This window comes from Canis lupus, chromosome 34 (genome assembly GCF_011100685.1).
Source record: "Canis lupus familiaris isolate Mischka breed German Shepherd chromosome 34, alternate assembly UU_Cfam_GSD_1.0, whole genome shotgun sequence".
NCBI classification, from domain to species: domain Eukaryota; kingdom Metazoa; phylum Chordata; class Mammalia; order Carnivora; family Canidae; genus Canis; species Canis lupus.
In genome coordinates, this window is record NC_049255.1 from 16,171,446 (window position 1) to 16,193,359 (window position 21,914).

Consider the following 21,914-nt stretch of genomic DNA (forward strand, 5'->3'; position numbering starts at 1 on the left):
TCTATGGGATTCAGTATTCTCAATTACAACATGAGAAGATGGGGCTGAATTGTAATAGGTTTCAATCAAATCCTGAGTCTGTTTGATTCCTTCCTGGTAGACAAATATGAGCTGTCCCGGAAGATTAGGAAAGTATAGCTTGTCCCATTCATTCACTCATTCATTCATTTCTAAGTATATGAAGTACCTAAAGTAGCACTGTATGGGAAATATAATGCATGCTGCAAATGTGAGGCACATAGAAATTTTAAATTCTCTAGTAGTAACATTTAAGAGTGAAAAGAAACTGGCTTCCCCTGTTTTGTTTTTAATATTTAACCTAAGATATCTAAAATATCAGCATTTCAACATCTACTCAATATAAAATATTATTGAGATAGCATTCCTTTTTTCATAGCAAGTCTTTGAAATCTGATACGTATTTTATACTTAAAGTACATCTTAATTGGGACTAGTCTCATTTCAAGTGTTTGGTTGCCACATATGGTAATAGCTACTTTATTGGCCAGCACAGGCCTATACAGTGTCTGGCCTGGAAATAGATGCTCAACAAATGGAAGAAATAAGTACTCTTACTTCCAGATGAAATGAAGTAATGAAATGAAAACCAAATAAATTGGCTATGTCTATATATAACCAATAGTAGTACAAAAATATTTAGTATTGGGGAAGCTAACATACTTCAACTGGAAAATTGGCAAGAGGTCAATATAAATTGTTAAAATATATAAAAATAATAAATATAGAAATGGTCAATGAATTATTTATATATGTTTATATATATGGAGTAAATGCTTTTGATACATATAGCAATTTAGGAAAATCACCTGTACAAATTTATAAATGTGTACCACACACCAATAATTGTCCTGACCCTGTCATCCTGTTAAATGCGATTTGTAAACAAGGAGTTTTCAATTGAAATAAGACATATGAAACACTGAAACACATTTCACAGCCACTTTAGAGCTTTGATGGTTTTTTTTAGGACTATACAGTAATACAGTACCCAATAAATAAATGCCTTTTTCTCCATTTACATTAAGATATGTCACTCTTTTCAGAGAAATTATTTGGGATGAGTGGGGAGAGAAGAGTTGGTGAAAGGGAAGATTTCTGTGCATATATTATAAAATTAAAAACAATATCGGAGTCAGATTAGCCTACATACAGCCCTATGAAAAAGAAAAAAATGAAAACAATCACAAAGAAGCTAATATTGTGAGATCATCATTTTCAAAATAAATCTACAGAAAGAGGAAGTCAATGAAGGAATCTACAAGTGAAGGCCAAATGGGTTAATGTGTTGTGAGAACCCTTCTGGACATTTGGGAAAGGAGAGGATCAGGCAAATTTCTTTAGTGAGGAAATGTGACCTGGCCACTCTCAGCTGACCGAAAGGAAAATGTTGTGGTTGCATATCACCACTTCGAAACAAAATATAATAAATTTTAGAGAATTTGATGAGGTCCCTTGATTTTGTTGACAGCCAGGCCTGCCAGAGGGGTGGGGGGGGGGGCGTGTGGGCTGAGTGAGGAGGAAGGAGGCATGAAGGTCTAGGGTCAGGCCTGCTAGGTGAGTGCTGGTGACAGCACAATTGGCGGATCAGGTCTGGCTGGAAGGAACAGCCATTGGGAGGGGTCAGAAGAGAAGAAGGGATTATTTTCATTCCTGATCAATAGGATACAGCCCTGCTGAGTAACAACAGAGCTGTGAAATGTGTAAGAGAACACCTCACTCAGACTGGGCACATGTGAGAGGCCCACATACCTTGAGTGAAGTGTCTGGCTCAGAGCCCAGGATCTTCGTCCACTACCCCAGAGCCAGGTGTTAGGCTGATTTTTCAGTTGAGAAGAGTCTTAAGATGTGATTCTAATCCTTCAGATGGATGATTTCTCAAAAGAAGTAATGAATAGTGTTAAGTCCTTTACAGAGTGACTGTAGTTAGAATTTTTTTCCTGCAAGGTTACCTTTACATTGGTTAAAATTCAGATCCCTTGTTATTATTTTTACACGTGTATTACTTTTATATAACTTACAAACTGAGGAGTGGCATCAGCTTTGAAATTTGGAACCTGGCCCATGGGATACATGAAAGAGCTACGGACTAAGACAACTGTGTCCTAATTCAGCTATCTCCAGATGACTGGGCAAATCACACCAGTCTCTTGGAGCTTCAACTCCACTGACTGGCAAGTCTGGATTCGATAAATTCCTGATTTCCTTCCAGCTTCAAATCTGAGCTTTCTTCAGAAGTCTAGGAAGTATAATTGTTTTCCCTTGGTTATGTATTTCAACATTCATTGACCACCTACATGTCAGCCACAGTATGAGGTCCTAGAAATATAAAGAAAGAACCAAACCATCTTGGCATCCCTGCCCACCCACCCCAGGAACTCAGGATCAGGTGATGTGGAAACTCTGGCAGGTGGGAAATGGTGTCTGAGACGGTTGTACAGGTACTGCATCTGAGAAGCCTAGCAGGACTATAGGCAGAATGGGCTTCAAGTTACCTAAGTCTGTGCTGGACCCAGACTCTACTATTTTATTATAAAGGTGATGTTGGCATATTTTTTTTTAAGATTTTATGTATTTATTCATGAGAGACACAGAGACATAGGCAGAGGGAGAGGCAGGCTCCCTGTCAGGAGCCTGATGCAGGACTCGACCCCAAGACCCCAGGGTCACACCCTGAGCCAAAGGCAGATACTCAACCACTGAGCCACCCAGGTGCTCTAATGTTGGCAAATTTCTTAATATGAATCCCTATTTCTTCATTTATAAAATACCTACCTAGAGTATTGTGTAGAGAGTAAATTAGATAGCAAATGTAATGCTATGGTAGGCACTTGCTCAATCGAGCGGAGGTAACATATGACTGGCCTTCTAAAGAATGAATACCAGTGAGTCTCAATCTGAGGTGACTTCGCTTGTTTTCAGAAGAAAGTCATTTAAAGTGATGTTTGGAAAAAAGCCTGTTACATTTGGATACTTCTTTAATCAAAATGCACCCTCAAGTAGAGTGTTGTGATTGTGCTTTATGTTTCATACGCTGAAAAATAAACCAAATCAACCATAATCATAACAAATATTAAGGTAACAGGATGAGGGAAATACTGGCTAGATAGTCAATTCCTTCTAACCATTATATCAGGGCAGCCCAGATGGCTCAGCAGTTTAGTGCCTGCCTTTGGCCCAGGGCATGATCCTGGAGACCCAGGATCAAGTCCCACATTGGGCTCCCTGCATGGAGCCTGCTTCTCCCTCTGCCTGTGTCTCTGCCTCTCTCTCTCTCTCTCTTTCTCTCCCTCTCTGTCTGTCTCTGTCTCTCATGAATAAATAAAATCTTTAAATAAAAAAATAAACATTATATCAGCACACAGATTCTTCTGGCCTTGATATGGCTTTGGCAACTAGAAACACTTTGAGGGCGCCTGGGTGGCTCAGTCGGTTAAGTGTCTGACTTTGGCTTAGGTCATGATCTCAGGGTCCTGGGATCAAGCCCTGTGTTGGGCTGCCCACTCAGCAGCGAGTCTGCTTGTCCCTCTCTCTCTCCCTTTGCCCCTTCCCCCACTTGTGCTCTATCTCTCTCTCAAATAAATAAACAAACTCTTTAAAAAAAAAATAGAAACACTATGATCAGTAGAGTGAGCTCTTCCCCAAATCTCAAAGGATTGCGATGAGAAGTTACAACAATGGTCAATGACTACTCGGGAGACATTTTTCTATCCCTTTACACTACAGAAGAGAAAAAGAAGGTGGCAACTTTCGCTTCTGTCTGTAATATATTAGGAAGTTTGACTTTGAGGTACTTAGGTCCTGGCATGCCATCTGTCTCTGCAATAGACAGCATCCCTAGAGAGGACCTACATGGGTTCTCAGGTGAAATATCTATTAGATTTTTGTGGTCAAACCAGTAGATATGACCTAGTTTCCATTTTAAAAATAACTTATGAAACTTGTTTCTCAAAAGGAAAAAAAAGAAATAAGGCAAAAATTACAATGATGCAAACTCTATTTACATGTCTATGGAAGCAAGGCAGGTGCTGTGAATTCCATGAGGGCATCACTTTCCTGATGTGAAACCAAGAACAGATCAAAGAAAATAAAACTGCAGACTAATACATAAATGCAAAAGCCTTTTAAAAATATTAGCAAACCAGGGATCCCTGGGTGGCGCGGCGGTTTGGCGCCTGCCTTTGGCCCAGGGCGCGATCCTGGAGACCCGGGATCAAATCCCACGTCGGGCTCCCAGTGCATGGAGCCTGCTTCTCCCTCTGCCTGTGTCTCTGCCTCTCTCTCTCTCTCTCTCTCTCTCTATCTGTGACTATCATAAATAAATTTTAAAAAATATTAGCAAACCAAATTCAATAACATATGAAAGAATTATATACCATGATTATGTATGCCCAGGAATGCAAGGTTGGTTTAATAGTTGAAAATCAGTTAATGTAACATACCATATTAAAAGGATTAAGACAGGGGATCCCTGGGTGGCTCAGCGGTTTGATGCCTGCCTTCGGCCCAGGGAGTGATCCTGGAGACCAGGGATCGAGTCCCACATCGGGCTCCTGCATGGAGCCTGCTCCTCCCTCTGCCTGTGTCTCTGCCTCTCTCTCTCTCTGTATCTCTCATGAATAAATAAAATCAAATCTTAAAAAAAAAAATTAAAAAAAGGATTAAGACAAAAGCAATACAATCATCTCAGTAGATGCAGAAAAAGCATTGAACAAAACCTAACATCCATTCATGGTAAAAATTCTCAACAAACTAGGAATATAAGAGAAGTTCCTTACCTAATAAAGGGCATCTACAAAAACAAAACAAAACAAAACAAACCTAGTGCTATTATCATACTTAATTGTGGAAGACTGAATGCTTCTTCCTATAATGGGAACAAGGCAAAGATATTTGCTCTTGACACCTCTAATCAACCTTGAACTGAGGTTCTAGCCAGTTCAATAAGAAAAAAAAAAAATTTAAGATATCTAGATTAGAAAAAAAAGAGGTAAAACTGTCTTTATTCTCAGATGTTGTAGTCCTTCCTATACATAGAACACTCTAAGGAGTCCCCTGCCCCCTGCCTAAAGCTTCTAGAACACAAAAATAAGTTCATTAAGGCCACTGGATACAAGATCAGAATTTTATTTATTATTTTTTAAAGATTTTATTTATTTATTTGACACAGAGATAGAGCACAAGCTGGGGGATTGGCAGGAAGAGGGAGAGGGAGAAGCAGGAGCCTGGAATTAAAGACAGACACTTAACCAACTGAACCACCCAGGTATCCCAAGGTCAGTATTTTAAAGATGTGTTTCTATATACTAGCAGCAAGCAATCTAAAATTAAGAAAATAATTTCACTCACAATAGTATCAAAAAATAAAATACTTGGGAATAAATTTGACAAAAGTGAAAGATTTGTACCCTGAAAATTATAAAACATTGCTGAGAGAAAATTTTTTTAAAGATTTTATTTATTTATTCATGAGAGACACACAGAGAGAGGCAGAGACATAGGCAGAGGGAGAAGGAGATTCCATGCAAGGATCCTGATGTGGGACTCGATCCTGGGACTCCGGGATCACGCTCCAAACCGAAGACAGATGCTCAACTGCTGAGTCACCCAGGCGTCCCATTGCTGAGAGAAATTATAGAAGATCTAAATAAATGGATAAATACCCTATGTTCATGGATTGAAAGACTCAATAGTTAGGATGGCATATCTCCCCCAAATTGTTGTACAGATTCAGAGCATTCCCTATCAAAATCTCAGTAAGCTTTGTAGAAGTTGATGAGTTGATCCTAGTATTTATATGGCAATTCAGCATCATTGGTCATTGGGGAAATGCAAATTAGAACCACAAGAGAACACCACACATCCACAAGAATGGCAATAATTAAAATGATGGGTTTTTCCAACTTTGGGTGAACATGTAGAGAAACCCAATCGTCATGCACTGCTGATGGAAGTGTAAGCTGGAAACTGTTAGAAAATAGTTTGGCAGTTTCTCAAAACTGAAAGTTACCTTATGACCCAGCAATTGCACTAGTAGATGTTTATCCAGAAGACATGTACAAGAATATTTAGAGCAGCATTGTACATGACAGACAAAAACTGGAAAAGTTCAAATGTTTATCAATTGTTGAATTGATAAAGAAAATGTGGTATATCCATGTAACAGGATACTATTCAGTCATAAAAAGGTGATTCTGTTTGGCTCTGTTTCTTCCTGATTCCTTACAAATCGGAGTCTCCCCAAGTTAAAAACAAGCCACCAGAGTGATATACTGTCTCCTAGCAGGATAACTTCATGTGGAAAATTTCCCAAACACAGAAAGGATTTTCAATGCTATTGTGGGGTGCCATAAAACATGACAAATATCCACTAATCTCTCTTTATTTTTTTTTATTTTTTTTTCACTAATCTCTCTTTAGAACCTCACACTTCTAGGGTCACAAGCTCAGAATTTTGACCCAGCATATTGAAATTTTTAAGGCTGAAGAAAATGGATGGGACAAGTGAACCAATGTCAAGGGCAGGCAATGCTTTGTATGTAGATCTACTCTCTTCCCCAAACACACAAAAGCAAGCTTTGTGCCCTGGCCGAGGCAGCAAAATTTCTAGGCATGGCTTGGCTACTTCCTTTTCAACTTCAACCTCCTGAATCCCCTCTCAACCACTCACCAGCATTCTGAGCTCCCGAGTTAGGCCCTCCAATCTGTCCTGCTCACCACTTCATTGTCCTTAAGGTCAGCGTCACTGTTGTTCCTTTGGCTCAAAAAATTCCAGTGGGCACTTAATGTTGATATCATCTCAACTCTTGAGCTTAATTTTCCAAAGCTCCATACTCTGATACAGCTTGTGATGGCTTGGAATGCATCTGACCTGTATTTCCCTGAGTTCCCTTTCTTGTGTGTTTTCTTTCCTTTTTTTTTTTTTTCTTTTAAGATTTTATTTATTTATTCATGAGAGACACACAGAGAGAGGCAGAGACATAGGCAGAGGGAGAAGCAGGCTCCCTATGGGGAGCCCAATAAGGGGCTCCATCCCAGGACCCCAGGATCACGACCTGAGCTGAAGGCAGACCCTCAACCACCGAGCCACCCAGGCATCTCTCTTGCATGTTTTCTATCAGGGTGGGCCATAAGGCAGATTCTTGGAGATGTGGAGGGCAGAGGGAAACAGCCATTTTGTGGCTCACAAATGTGAGCTCAGCCAAATGTGGTTGATGTGCTGATTCACCTCATTGGCATGAAATCGCAACTAAGCCTGCAGCTTCTCTTCTTTGCCCTGGATTCTTCCTTCAGCTCCTCCAACTCCTGAGCCAGGCATTTGTGTTCGGCTCTGTGACAGAGTCTAAGCTTCTGTGGAATATCCTTGATACCAAGATCAGAGGTCACAAGAACAGACACAGCTTTCGGCCCATTCTTGGGGAATTCCACCTCATATTTGTGGCTTCCAGCCTTCTCTTGATCTCCTCTACATCCATTATCCCTTCCTGACTGCCTGTGGTGACCTTTAAGTTCCAGCACTAGACATGGAGGCAACACCTCATAGGACTGCTTAACCAGCTCACACAATTGTGTGAGACCAATTCCCTGGAACCAGAGATAGACAAGAGAGACCTCCTGGTTCTTCTGCCTCTGTGTTGGGATTACTCTTGTCCCCATCTCCCTATCTTTGCCTTCTGGGAGCCTTCTCTTCTTTCAACACCCAGTTCCTCCATCAAGCTCCCCAGCCCCTATAGCTAGAAGTGACAACCCCCTACACACACACACACACACACACACACACACACACGCACACCTGTTCAGCCCAAGAAGGCTGTTCAAAATCCCTAGAACACTTGGCTCATTTTCCCTCTCAACTTAGATATTTCTGCCCACATCATTTTTCTCAACTAATGACTAGACTGTATGTCCTCCAAGGCAGGGACCATGTGTCATTATTAGGTCTCCTAAAATATTTTCTACTGGCCTACCACTCCATGCAATGAACTGAATTGAACCGGACTGAAAACTCAAGGGGGAGAAGAGGTGGTTGGTAGGGAGATAAAGGGCTTCAAAATAAACCACTCATTTTACCACCTGCCTGTCTGGTGAGCTCACGTCCACATGTCAGCCTCAGGATGTCTCTTCTCTCCAGCAACAGCCAGGGACAATCATTCTACAGCAAGAAAACACAGAAAGAAAAGAATGTAAGAAAGCATATACCCAAAAAATTTACTAGTTCATGCAGTTTTATGTGTAATAATGCCTATCAATGAGAAGGGGAAAAAATCATCTTTAAGAAAACCTATTATTTTTTTGCTACCAAGGCTCTTTTATAGGAGCTCTGAATGATATAATTTAATGAGTAGAGCTATTACCCCAACTATAGTTTGCAAAGGTAGTAATATAGACCACAGACCATTTTCAGTATGTAAAAAAGTCTAACAGAAATGGCTTAGCTAAAGAAAAAAAAAAAGCTTTCTATTGCTAATGAATTGAAATTCTTTCCTTTTAGCTGGGGCTATTTTAGTTCAAGGTGGTAATACATATTATTCCAAGCCTATTATGAACTACATGTGCTCTTTGATTACTTTTAAAAAATGGAGAAATTACTTGATGACTTGTTAATAAATACATGTGGTTTTGTTGGAGGAAAAAATTGTTTTAATGCCAAAAGTCCCTGTTGATAGAAATAATTAAGGAGAATCTAAAAGGTAAAGAGGTTGGGAACCACTACACTGCATATTTATATTAGAATAGATGTTAGAAACAGCCTTCAAAATATTAAAAATTTACTTTCTTCTCATTGATGAGATCATCCTGTACACTATGAATCTAAAATTTAAAAATGGTGGCATCAGATTTTCTATTTAATAGCAGTGACTTGGGTAATTACAGAGATATAATTCAATGAATGAAGGGGCAACAGTTTCAACAAAGAGGGAAAATAACAAAAGAAATGGCTCCTGAGAATATCGCAGGTTTATACTATTAGTTTCAATTTTAATTCAAAACAATTCAAATCAAAAGAAACATGAATCTCTTTTACCTTACTTGAAAAACTGCAGAAAAATTAAGCTTTTATTTTGTAATTTTCCATTTGCTTTACTGGAAGATTTTTTTATTGGGCTTTTTTTGTGTGTTAGTTATACACTCTATTGATTAATTCAACCCAATGCCAAGGAAGCAGGAATTGAGATGCTGGCAGATGTTGCTGCTTCTACCAGATAGAATATATAAGAGGAGAGCCAACCAGCTTCTACATTGTGGTTTCAATTAGAGCTTAGAGCGAATAAATTCATCTAAGAGAACTCAGGATCCCGCTGGCCCTGAGGAAATTCATAAGATGAATCATTTCTGTTTTAGTCCCAAATAAACATAGATTTTTAAAGTTCAAGCAGGGGTCAAAGTAAGCATGATTTCTCGCTACCCAACCTTTGTCAACATCTTCCTTTCAAGTGGGGGCCTGTAAGTAATGCAGGGCAGACCCTGTGAGCTGACCAACCAAGTTGGGTGGAGGCCGGAAAGAAAGACCAAGCAGGCCAGATGGGTAGGATACAGAGGTTGAGAGAGTCCAGTGTGCTGCTTGGTGGAACATTGAGGCTCCAGTCATATTTAGTGCTTAGATTTCACAGTCAAAGGAAAGCTAAATAAGGTTGTAAATAATTTATAAGGGTTTTTAAATATATACAAAAGTATACCAAATCACCCAAATGTACCCATAGCCCAACTTCTACAATTACCAACTCCAAGCCAGCCTTGTCTCAACTATACCCCATCCATTCCGATGGCCTGAAGAATTTTTATGCAAATCTAGGATATAGTATATTTTGTTCATATGTATTTCCACATCTCTAAAAGAAGGGGATTTTAGAAAAAAAATACAATACCATGAACTTCCCCAAAAAGTAACCATAATTCCTTAATATCTTTAAGCATCCAGTTCATGTTAATATTTCCTCAGAGTGCCTTGTACATTTTTTTTAAGAACATGAATTTTACTTAGAAGGTTAATTGACTCAGGTCTATGTTCCTGATTTCCTAAAAAATTATAAACTGCTTGGGGAGAGGGATTGTGTTTTGTTTATGCCTGCCTTTGAGTGTTTTGCCCATTCTTATGCCCAGATTTCACAGAAAATTAAGTAAATGTATAATAAAAGCTTTTTATGACTTTTCACATAATTAGATTCACAGATCAGAAAAATAATCACCACACCACTTGTTCAGGTTTTTGATAAATAGAAACAATATAGATGTTCAATTTCTTCTATTAAATTGGAATGAAATGTCATATAGAGCATAATTAGGCAATTGCAAATCTGCAACATTTGGCTACTAAAAATCTCTCTTGATAGCTATCATAATTTCTGACAACCCGAGGAAAGGATTCTCCAGAGAATGACCTACTCTGTTGGTTTTGGCACAATATCCATGGGGGTCAAAGAAATGTACAAGAACATCCCTGATAGGAGAAAAATGTGTCCTATGAATTTTAATGCAAAAGATCGAAGTTCTGTCTTGGATCCAATCAAGGTGAATAATTTTGAATATATCCATACAGGGATGGTCCCTTTTGTACCATCTCCCCACCTGCTTCCTTCTCTCACTTCAACTCTAATCCTGGTTCTTTTTTAGAGTGCACAAATGAAATACATGGGAAAAGAAAATTGAGGGATATGTATATCCTCAGGCATAGGACCATAATATGAATAAAGAAAGCTATGTACATCAAAATGTTAAGTGCTGCATTATTTTATAATAGCAAAAATAAAAAATAAATAATCTAAGATTAGAAGCATGGTTATATAAATTATATTTTATCCATTTACTGGGAATAGCTAAGGAATAATTATGCAGTTTTTAAAATAAGAATTATGAAGACCATGTACCAACATAGAAAATGCTTATGTGTGTTAGGAACAAATAATCAGGGTTGAAATTCTATGGAGAATATGATTTTTTAAAGAATACTTATTTATTTATTTGAGAGAGAGCAAGCCCAAGTGGTGGCAGGGAGGGGGATGGCTTGGGAGAGGGATAGAGAGAATCTCAAGCAGACTCTACCAAGCACAAGCCTGATGCAGGGCTCAATCTCACAACCCTGAGATCATGACCTGAGCCAAAATCAAAAGTCATGCATTTAACCAACTAAGCTACCCAGGTGCCCCTGGATAGTCTGACTTTAACTTTGTAAAAAGTGTACCTATAAATAAAAGATTGAAGGAAATAGAATAATAATGGTGGTTATGTTAGTGTGTGGAATTACACATGATTTTATTTTTTTTTAATTTATTTTTTTATTGGTGTTCAATTTACTAACATACAGAATAACACCCAGTGCCCGTCACCCATTCACTCCCACCCCCCGCCCTCCTCCCCTTCTACCACCCCTAGTTCGTTTCCCAGAGTTAGCAGTCTTTATGTTCTGTCTCCCTTTCTGATATTTCCCACACATTTCTTCTCCCTTCCCTTATTTTCCCTTTCACTATTATTTATATTCCCCAAATGAATGAGAACATATAATGTTTGTCCTTCTCTGACTGACTTACTTCACTCAGCTACACATGATTTTAAAAATAGTATTTACCTGGTCTTTAGAATATATTAAATAAATACCAATTTCTTTGGTTGTTCTGTTCCCTCTACCTAACATTTAAAAAAATTGTATGACTGTATATTAAAATTTTTTATTTTTACTTTTTAATTTATTTTTTATTGGTGTTCAATTTGCCAACATATATAATAACACCCAGTGCTCATCCCATCAAGTGCCCCCCTCAGTGCCCGTCACCCAGTCACCCCCCAACCCCACCCACTAAAATTTTTTAAAGCTAAAAATAACAGTTAATGGCATTAAATTTAAATATTTTCTTTTTAAAGGCTGCATCCAGCTTATATATAAAACAATATTTATATTTTATCTTTTTAGTTTTACATATAACACAATAGTAAAAAAAATAAGATTAACTTTTAAAAATGATGAAATAAAACATAATTATTTTCTTTTTTTTAGTAAGATCTACATCCAGTGTGGGGCTTGAACCCACCACCTTGAGTCAAGAGTCACATTCTCTACTGAGCCAGCCTGGTACCCCTATTTTATTTCGTTCATTATACGTAGGGGTGCCTGGGTAGTTCAGTTGGTCAAGCATCCAACCCTTGATATGGGCTCCAGGTCATGATCTCAGGGTGGTGAGTAAGGTTGAGTCCCTGGGCGTGGAGCCTGCTTAGGATTCTCTTCTCGCTGCCCCGCCTCTGCCCTTGTGTCTGCATGAGCTCTCTCTCTAAAAAAAAAAAAATTTTTTTTTTACTTCTTCTACTTAAATACAATGTATTTAATAATGCAATGTCTAGCAGGGATCCTTACACTTTTGGGCCCTTGATAAATATTGACTGAATAGATTTTGAAATCATTCATTTATTTGTACATTCATTCAACAAATGTTTATTGAAGAATTACTTTACCCAATTAAATGTATATTTTTGCTGACTTAGAAAAGGGATAAACGTTTTGTCAAATTATGTAATATATGTAAAACTATTAAAAAATGTAAGTGAACACCCTAACAAATTGTTGTAAAATAAATCCCCTGGTATCCACTTTGTCTTTCTAACTTCACATATTTTTCTTTTTTTTTTTTTTCTTTTCTTTTTTTTTTCTTTTTCATATTTTTCTTAAATAAAGTCCCTCCCCTTTGTAAAAGCCTCAGGACTCACATACTCTGGATCTGCCCCTCGGCAGAGCTATCCTGACTCTTAGATACTCTTTGCTTCCAGACAGATCATACAGTGTGACACTGTCCATTTTCCAATGAAAAATGTTCTATGTATCTCGATGAGCTCAAACCCGTGGCTGCTCAGGTAGCTACTGAGAGAGAAGAAATGCCTGACCTTTCAGAGGAGCGTGGTCGATGGTTTGGGTTTGGTTTTCATAGCAGTGGACCTCCAGTGGACAGCTGGCTTTCTCTTGTTTCTGAGACAGACAGTGACACATGGAGCAGGAGCCAGGCCAGTGAATCAATAACTAGTCCCTCCAACGTGGAGTTGCTATCGGAAGCCTAGCTTGTTAGGCATATAGAATATTTACGACAGATCTGAATAGTTTGCCAACATTTAAAAATCGAGAGATTTCATGTGAAAAGTTGGCTTTCTGTCTTCTTGTAAGCAATTGGAAGATGTGGCCCGTCTGGGCCCGAGTCCCCACCTGGCCTGGCACCCACTGGGTGGAGCTGAGGTACAGCTTTCTGAAACCAGACCTTCTCCCCGAAACCCTGCCACTTCGTTTAAAGGTGTTCTCTGAATGTTTGGTCCCTTTACACATTTGTGAACCCTGCTCTGACCTATTACCTTGTGTTGATACAAATTAAATTTAAAGAAAACAAGGAACAAGTTCCCCCGAAATAGTCTGAGTTTCTTGTCAATATTTCCCGAACACTTGACAAAAGTGCTAGTAAGATATTACCCCAAATGGAGTTAAACTATCTAAAGGCATTCGACGTGAATAAAATCAGAAATGTGCAAAGGTTCATCTCAAATGAAATAACTTCCTAATCAGAAGCAGTAAGAGGCAGCTAAACATAAGTATAGATTGGTGGTTCTTGAATTTCAGTATGCACCAAAATCTCACCTGGAGACCTTGTTAAAACAGATTGCTGGGTTGCATCCCAGTGTTTCTGATTCATTATGTGTAGGCTGGGAATTTGCATTTCTAAAAGGTTCTGAGCTACTGCCCAGACCACTGGCCCAGGAGTGTCTTTTTGACAACCACTGCCTCCTGTTACTCAAAATGCGGTGGGTCCCCTGGCAAGCAGCCTGGGAGCTTGTTAGAGATGGAGAATCTAGGACCCTCTCTAGACCAATGGAATAAGGAGCAGGTGCTTTGTAGGAACATTGCATTTGGAGATACACAGAACTAATTGTTCCCAAACCCTCCTGGTAAAAATTACCTGGATGTTTGTTAAATATACAGAATGCCAGGCCTTTCTCTTAAAAGTTCTATTCAGAAATATGTGTTTGTCAAGCACTCCAGGTGATTCCTATCATTAGGAACGTTTAGGGAAAATAACTTCATAGTGGTTTTAATAAATCGAAAGAATATGTTATTAAAATGGGGCCAAGCAAATGAAACATAGAAAGTAGGAAATCTCAGGAGAGAAAATTGGTAGCATGATTTCAGTCATTTGGGGGTCTTTATTTATTTATTTTTTTACTTAAATTCAATTAGCCAACATATAGTACATTATAGTACAGTAGGTTTCAGATGTAGAGGTCAGTCATTCATTAGTTGCATATAAGACCCAGAGCTCATCACATCATGTGCCCACCTTAATATCTGTTATCAGGTCACCCCATCCCCCCCACCTCTTCTCCAGAAACCCTCTTTGCTACAGTTAAGAATCTCTTATGGTTTCCCTCCCTCTAATTTTTTCACACCAAGTTTTCCCTTCCATCTCCTACAATCCTCTGCGTTGTTCTTATATGCCACATGAGTGAAACCATGATAACTGTCTTTCTCTGATTGAGTTATTTCACTCAGCTTATTACCCTCTAGTCCATCCACATCTATGTAAATGGTAAGATTTAATCCTTTTGGTGGCTAAGTAATATTCCAGTGTACATATATACCACCCCAATGTTTATAACAGCAATGTCCACAATAGTCAAATTGTGGAAAGAGCCTGGATGTCCATCAACAGATACATGAATAAAGAAGACGATGTGTATTATATACACATCTGGGACTTCTTAGCCACTGGTATGCATTTCTTTTTGGGGAGAGATGCACCAAACTCCTTTTATCTGGGTCCCTGCCCATCAAGAACCATTGTCATTATGATTTGGCTTCCCTGTGCTTTTCACACCAGGAGAAACACACCAGTCAAATCAATATGAGTATTCTGATTTGAGTGACAGGTACATCTTTCACTGTGAATCAAGAAGTCATCATTAAGGTGTTGATATCTTTTTCTGTGGATTCTATTAGTGTCTAAGAGAACAAACCACTTTTGTTTTAATAACGAAATCAAATTTCTGGGCATGTGTGTATGTTATTTGAATTGAAGAAAGGACAAATTATTTTGCCCACAAGGTTTTCTTATGTGGATATTCCCCTGCGTGGTTTTTAACTTTTTTATACATTCATTTAAGTCAGATTTTTTGAAAGCAGAATTACATTAACAAATAATAAGTCTGCAAAATATATAAGAAATAAAATATTTAAGGCAGAGTTGAGGAAATTGCCTTTTTAAAAAAGTTAGTAGTTGACACATACTAGTTTCAGCTGTAGGGCATAGTGACTGGACACCTTCATACGTCATGCTGTGCTCACCACAAGGGTAGCTACCATCTGTCACCATACAACACTGTTGCAATATCATTGACTCTATTCCTTAGGCTGTACCTTTCATTCCTAGGACTCATTCATCCTGTATCTCCTACTCCCCTTCACCCATTGGCCATCCCCCACCCCGTCACTCCAGCAAGCATCAGTTTGTTCTCTGTGGAAGTTGTCTTTATTTTTTATTTTTATTTTTTAATTAGGCTCCATGCCCAGTGTGGAGCCCTATGCGGGACTTGAACTCAGGACCCTGAGATCAAGAACTGTGCTGAGATCAAGAGTTGGTTGCTCAACTGACTGAGCCATCTAGGTGCCCCTGGAAGTTGTCTTTAACAAATTCTTTCAGTTTTTATAGAGAAATAAATATTGGCCTCGATGAGTCATATCTTTTCTCTTAATCTGTCTCCACAATTCTCCATAGGAAGTGTGAAATTTTACCCTTCTACTTAAAAGACCTAATAACCATCATTGAATCTAATTTTTCCCAAATATCAGAGATTTCAGAAGTCCTTTTGGGAAGTATCACGTGGCCTGCTCCACTACATACCCCCTGCCCAATCCCAGTCTTCATCTGGGAAATTAACAAATTCTTCATCAATGTTGAAACGTGGCATTTCTCTTAAGGTTTTAAGAGAATGATCTTATTCTGGAAATAAGGCCACCAGAAGATCAGTTTGTCTGGAGGGTGTTTTTTAATTTGTTTTGTTTTTTGGTAGGCTCCATGTTAGACCCAAACTCACGACCCTGAGATCAAGACCTGAGGCAAAATCAAGAGTCAAGTCAGACATCCAACCAACTGAGACGTCCAGGTTCCTCTGGCGGGTGTTTTAATGTTAACCCCATTCTGAACAGAATGGTTTTTATTTCCAAGGTTCCAACTCCGCCTTAAGTTACACTAAGTAGGGTGGTCGAGCAAATAGCTCAACTGCGATTCTCTGGCCAAACAAGTGTGGGGGCTATGGTCCCATTAAGTTCTCCAGGTGAAGTTCTCAAACAGTGATGAGATATTCAACCAAGGAGGGGACATTTTCAGAAAATGGTAAGTTCTGGATGAGTAAAATTGCCGTTTCCCCTGCCTTGCTACTTCAGGAGGCAGCATTATATATAGAAAGGAGAGAATTTTTGGAATGAAAATTCCTGGTTTCAGTTTTGGTCCTAACAACTATGAGAAGTATGACTGTGTGGAAGTCACTTTCATATTCTCAGTTCTCTCAAATTTCTGTGAGGACAATATTGGTAGTTCCTCCATTGGTGATAAAATACCAGCACATCATAAAAATGCTTTATAAATGTGAGTTATACCTTCAAATGTGTTTTTAGGTTACTTTTTCAATAATGCATTATTAGATAGCCTCTCACCAAGCAATTTACTTCTTAGGAATTTATCCTCACAGAATTGTGTATGTGCAAAATGAAATACTGTCAGGTTTTTTGCTGCACCTCTCCCCCTTTTTTTGGTCATAGTAAGGCTTTGAAAATAAATGTCCACCAATAAGAGTCTGGTTAAATAAGTTATGTCCATTTAGTAGGACAAATGGAATACCTTGCAGCTGTGAAACAGAATAAGGAAACTCCCTGTATATTGTTTTTTTTTTTTTTTTTAAGATTTTATTTATTACTCATGAGAGACAGAGAGAGAGAGACAGGCAGAGGAAGAAGCAGGCCCCATGCAGGGAGCCCAATGCAGGACTTGATCCTGGGTCTCCAGGATCAGGCCCTGGGTGGAAGGCAGGCACTAAACCGCTGAGCCACCCGGGCTGCCCCTTCCTGTATATTGTTATAGAAGGATCTCGAAGATACACAGTTAAATAAAAAAAAGCAGGGGTGCCTGGGTGGCTGAGTGGTGGAGTGTCTGCCTTTGGCTCAGGGTGTGATTCTGGAGTCTAGAGATTGAGTCCCACATCAGGATCCCTGAATGGAGCCTCCTTCTCTCTCTGCCTGTGTCTCTGTCTCTCTCTGTGTGTTCTCACGAATGAATAAATAAAATCCTTAAGAAAAATAAAAAAATCAGGGATCCCTGGGTGGCGCAGCGGTTTAGCGTCTGCCTTTGGCCCAGGGCGTGATCCTGGAGACCCGGGATCGAATCCCACGTCGGGCTCCCGGTGCATGGAGCCTGCTTCTCCCTCTGCCTGTGTCTCTGCCTCTCTCTCTCTCTCTGTGTGTGTGACTACCATAAATAAATAAAAATTAAAACAAAAGAAAAATAAAAAATAAAAAACTTAAAAAAGCAAAGTGCAGAACTTGATCTTGATTGTAGAAGGTAGGATATTGGATGATAGAGTTGTATTGGTTTTGAGCATATAAAGAAACATTGGAAGGATACACAACAAATAATAGTGACTAAATGTTGCCAGGGGTGAGAAGGCTGTGGGTAAGAGGGAGATTTTCTCTGTATGCTGTTTAGTATATATTTTTAGATTTTGAACCATTGGCACATATTAGCTATTCAAAAATTAAATTAATACTTACCTGAGAAGAGACTAATGATATCTACATGGCCAAGGAACTAAAGACCTGGGGGACTTATTTTGCATATAGATCTTCAGTAGTTGTTTGACATATTGTATTAATGTGGAATTGACTGTGGGCAAGGAGTGCAATGGGTGTGGCCTACAGAAGCATAAGGAAGGTTGAGGGCAAGTGTTGCCCATTGCGGATGAGGCAGCCTGCTTAGAACGGCACATCAAAAATGGAAGGTCTCGGGATCCCTGGGTGGCGCAGTGGTTTAGCGCCTGCCTTTGGCCCAGGGTGCGATCCTGGAGACCCGGGATCGAGTCCCACGTCAGGCTCCCGGTGCATGGAGCCTGCTTCTCCTTGTCTGTGTCTCTGCCTCTCTTTCTCTCTCTCTGTGTGACTATCATAAATTTAAAAAAAAAAAAAAAAAAAAGGAAGGTCTCGGTGGGGCCAGATGGACAATAGGAGAACAAACTTAGGCAGGATGCCAGCCTGAATTATGATTAACATGACACCTGCCTGCAGGAATAGGGACAAAACCACAATGCTTTTTATGACACAGGTGGTAATGATAAAGGAGTAAGAATAACCAAGAAGAGAGAAACGCCCCAAGTTACCTTTTGTTGTTGTTTTTGGTTTCTGTTTTGGTGGGGGCAATGGGTTTGGAATGAGGATTATTTCTAATCTAAACAAAGAGTTTAGCACCAAGCCAATGAGGGGTGGTATGTGCAGAGAATGTCGTTAGCCACCTTAGGAGAGAGGGAGCTGCATCAGGGCTGTGACCTGGAGGTTTAAGGGGCAGGCACCCCCCCTACTTGCAACTCACTGCAGGAGACTAAGTCCATTAGAGTCAGATAAATGTCAGGGTGACAGGGCAATCATTGGTATCGGCTATGATCTGCTACCGATTCAGGCACCCCTGGTTCCAGAAGGAATAGTGTCCCCAGGGTTATTCACAGTGGGGTGGGGGGAGCAGATAGGCAAGGCTTCTCCCACCCAGCCTGTGACTGTGAGAGCTGAGAAGCGTGGGCCGAGCCTCCTGGGATGCCCTATACCTAGAGGCTGGTGGAGGAGAACCACGACCCCAAGGCTGCCGCTCCCTGGGGTCAACCTTCAGGGCGCAGTGTGTCACTAGCAGGAAGGCACTAATGACCCTAGGCTCCCTGCTCTGGGCACGGAGCAAAGCATTTGGGGACCTCCATCTCTTTCCCTCTCACCACACAGTTTAAATCACATTTTCCTCCTCCTGGGTATTTCGAAGCTTGGTGTGAGTATCTAGGAGTGCTTTCAGAGATCCTCTGATGAGAGGTGCAACGGCAGTGCAAGGTATTACTATCAACACTGTAAAATATTTTAACCACAACAGAGTGCCACATGGGGACAGAACACAGATGCACATTTCAACTTCTAATATTCCTCAGAGGACTATTCGAGGGCTAAGAATGGTAAGTGCAAGGGTGAGAAGGGAAGCCAGGCAAGGAGGAAAAACAGAGCGAGTTCCGCTACGTAAGAGGCCCCTCATCTCTGCTGCCCCACGGAAGGGGTGACACCTGCTCACGCGGAGCCTGAAGCCGGACGAGGAGGGTCCCCCCTCCAGCGCCATCTACACACACGTGACCCCTGAAGATGGAGCAAGTCTGGTCCATCCCCTGTGCATGAAGCAATCTGCTTCCGGGCATGCTGTCCCATTAGCACGCAGGCTCTCCTGCCAGCCTGGCAGCCGCCGTGGCCGAGAGAAGGGACCGTGGAGTCTCCCCCAGATGCGCCACAATCTGCCCTCACTGGACAGGTTTCTGGGTGACACTGGAGCAGGCTAGAGCTAGGAGAGGGTGCAAAGAGTGGACAGAGGGATGCACGTCCAGGTAGGGTTTTTCACCAGCCCAGTACCCAGGGATTTTGCTGGTAAGGATGAGCAGCTGAGCTGAACCCAGAGCAGTTCCTTCATTGCTCTAGAGCAATAACTGCAGTTAAAAATTAGAACTACCAGTTGCGTGAAAACGATGTTTCAGGCACAGTGTAAAGGCGACCTGTGCATTTTCTCCTCTGACTTCCAAAACAACCCTTGTGGGGTAGTGTTGCCACCCTTATTTTTGATGAAGCTCAGAGTGTAAGTGACTTTCCGCAAGACGCTACCAAAGGTGGCAAGGCAATGGTCTGAACACAAGAATTTTGACTCCCAAGGCTGGTTTTTTTTTTTTTTTTCCCCAAGGCTGTTTTGACTACAACGCTATGTGGCCTCCCCAGTGATTGAAAAGCAACCATCAGGGCTCTTAACCTTTGTCTTCTTCCTTATTCCAGGCCTGAACACAATGCACCCGGAATGCTATTGTCAGATAAGGTAGCAAACTGCTTTCTTCCAATCGTACAGCTCAGGTTTTGACCCGCGCTTGCAAATGGAGGTCATCCAAAAGAAAAGCTACTTTTAGGCTGTGGAAATGTGCACCGAGCTGTCTCCTCCACCTGGCCCATCCAGCCCGGGCATCTGTATCTGGTGCCTGGTTAGGACTCACAGTCTCCGGTCTCTTTCCACTTTCTAGTCTGTACTCCAGACTGTGGACAGAAACAGCTCCGAAAAACATGTTTGTTGAAAATCTCCAGGACTCCCTACTGCCTCCAGAATAAAGTCCTTTCCCTGCTGGGCAGCCACCTCCTCAGCCCCTCTGGGCCGCAGCCCCTGTGATCCAGCCCAACCTGGATCGCTCCGTGCCCTGAACACCAGCGGCACTTTCACGCCTTACTGTTATTATTAGCCCTTGCTGGTCCCTTTCCCTGCGACGGCCTTATCTTACCTTCTCTCTCCGCTGGCAGATGGCTGCACTCCAAAGCCCGGTTCAGATGTCACTGCCTCTCCCTTGGCCTCCCAGCCCCAAGGAGAATTACGCCACTCACCTGGCCCCTGCCACAGCACCTAGCACGCAGGTGTATCATACTACCAACTATAGTACATTCTTCTACATAGCTGGATCCTGCTCCCCGTTAATGAGGGGAGGAGCAAAAATCATTCCTTACCATTTCGGTTTCCAGAGGCCCTGGGAGATACGGCAAATGCTTGGTCTTCAGAAGGAACAGATGCAGTCACACGCAAAGGAACTCTGCTCACACAGCCACGCAGTTGGTGATGCTCTCAAAGAATTCCACCAATACGTGGGGAACTGGGCTCGCGGGCTTTAGATTCCTTCTGTGTGCGTTATCTATCATCAACACAGTCAAGTAACAAGGAAATTGAGAGCTCAATCTTGTTCCACTGAAAGAGATGAAAAGGGGAAAAATAGCAACCTCAAATTTCCACCAGAGCACCTTTACTTTTCCCTCTTGTAGAGAGTTCTGTTTGGATAGCGGCAAAGCCTCTGTTGCTAAAAAAATATAGGTTTAAAAAGCTCTGGTTGAAATGGCCTTGTCCTTCATTACCCCATGCCTAATAAAAACTTCTTCCTAAATGATTTCATAGGCTCTGGTTTTTTCCTCCTCCATCCATGTGCACATTGCTGCCAGATGAAATTTTTAAAAATATTATTTGAATTATGAAAAGTCTACATGTAACATGTTAGTTATGAAACATAATTGTGTGATAAATATAACCAACCAACCATTCAGCCCTGTAACATCGCAGTGGTTTGCATGTAGGTCTATATGCCTCACCGGTCTCAACCCCTGGCCTAATACCTGAAGCTAATCCCGGTCTTTAACTTTATGGTTCCAAAACTCATCCCTTGATGTTCTTCCCGTTTATTTTGTTGTTATGTGGTATTCCGTTGTGTGCCACACCAGAGTTATTTACCCCTTCTCCCGCCAACCAGCTGGGATTGTTTCCAATGTTATGGGTAATGTGGCTATGAACATTCTTGGAGCACAAGTGCATTTGCGCATTTCTAGAAGTTAGGTCATAGGGTATGCAAATATGAAGTAATGTCAACGCTTCTTAAATGGGATCTACTAGCCAAATTTTCGACAAATCACTGTTTTCCCTGCTAAAAAATAATTCAGTGTAACTGCTACTTCCAAGATAAAATCCAAAAGGGCTCTTCCACGCCAGCTGGTCTGGCCCCAACCTCAGTTTCACACATTTTCTGTTACAGTCCCCTAAGTATCTCCCACTCCAGTTGGGCAGATCTGTTTTTGGATGTAGAAT

General features: G+C 40.8%; 1 long non-coding RNA gene across 1 annotated transcript; it reads right to left on the reverse strand.

Moving 5' to 3' along the window:
* Positions 1-5,611: 5,611 nt before the first annotated feature.
* LOC106558213 lies at positions 5,612-20,795 on the reverse strand. Its single transcript, XR_005383789.1, has 3 exons — positions 20,575-20,795; positions 8,092-8,170; positions 5,612-5,661 (listed from the first exon to the last, which is right to left on the reverse strand). It is a non-coding gene; the product is annotated as an uncharacterized LOC106558213 (long non-coding RNA).
* Between the last annotated feature and the right edge of the window lie 1,119 nt (positions 20,796-21,914).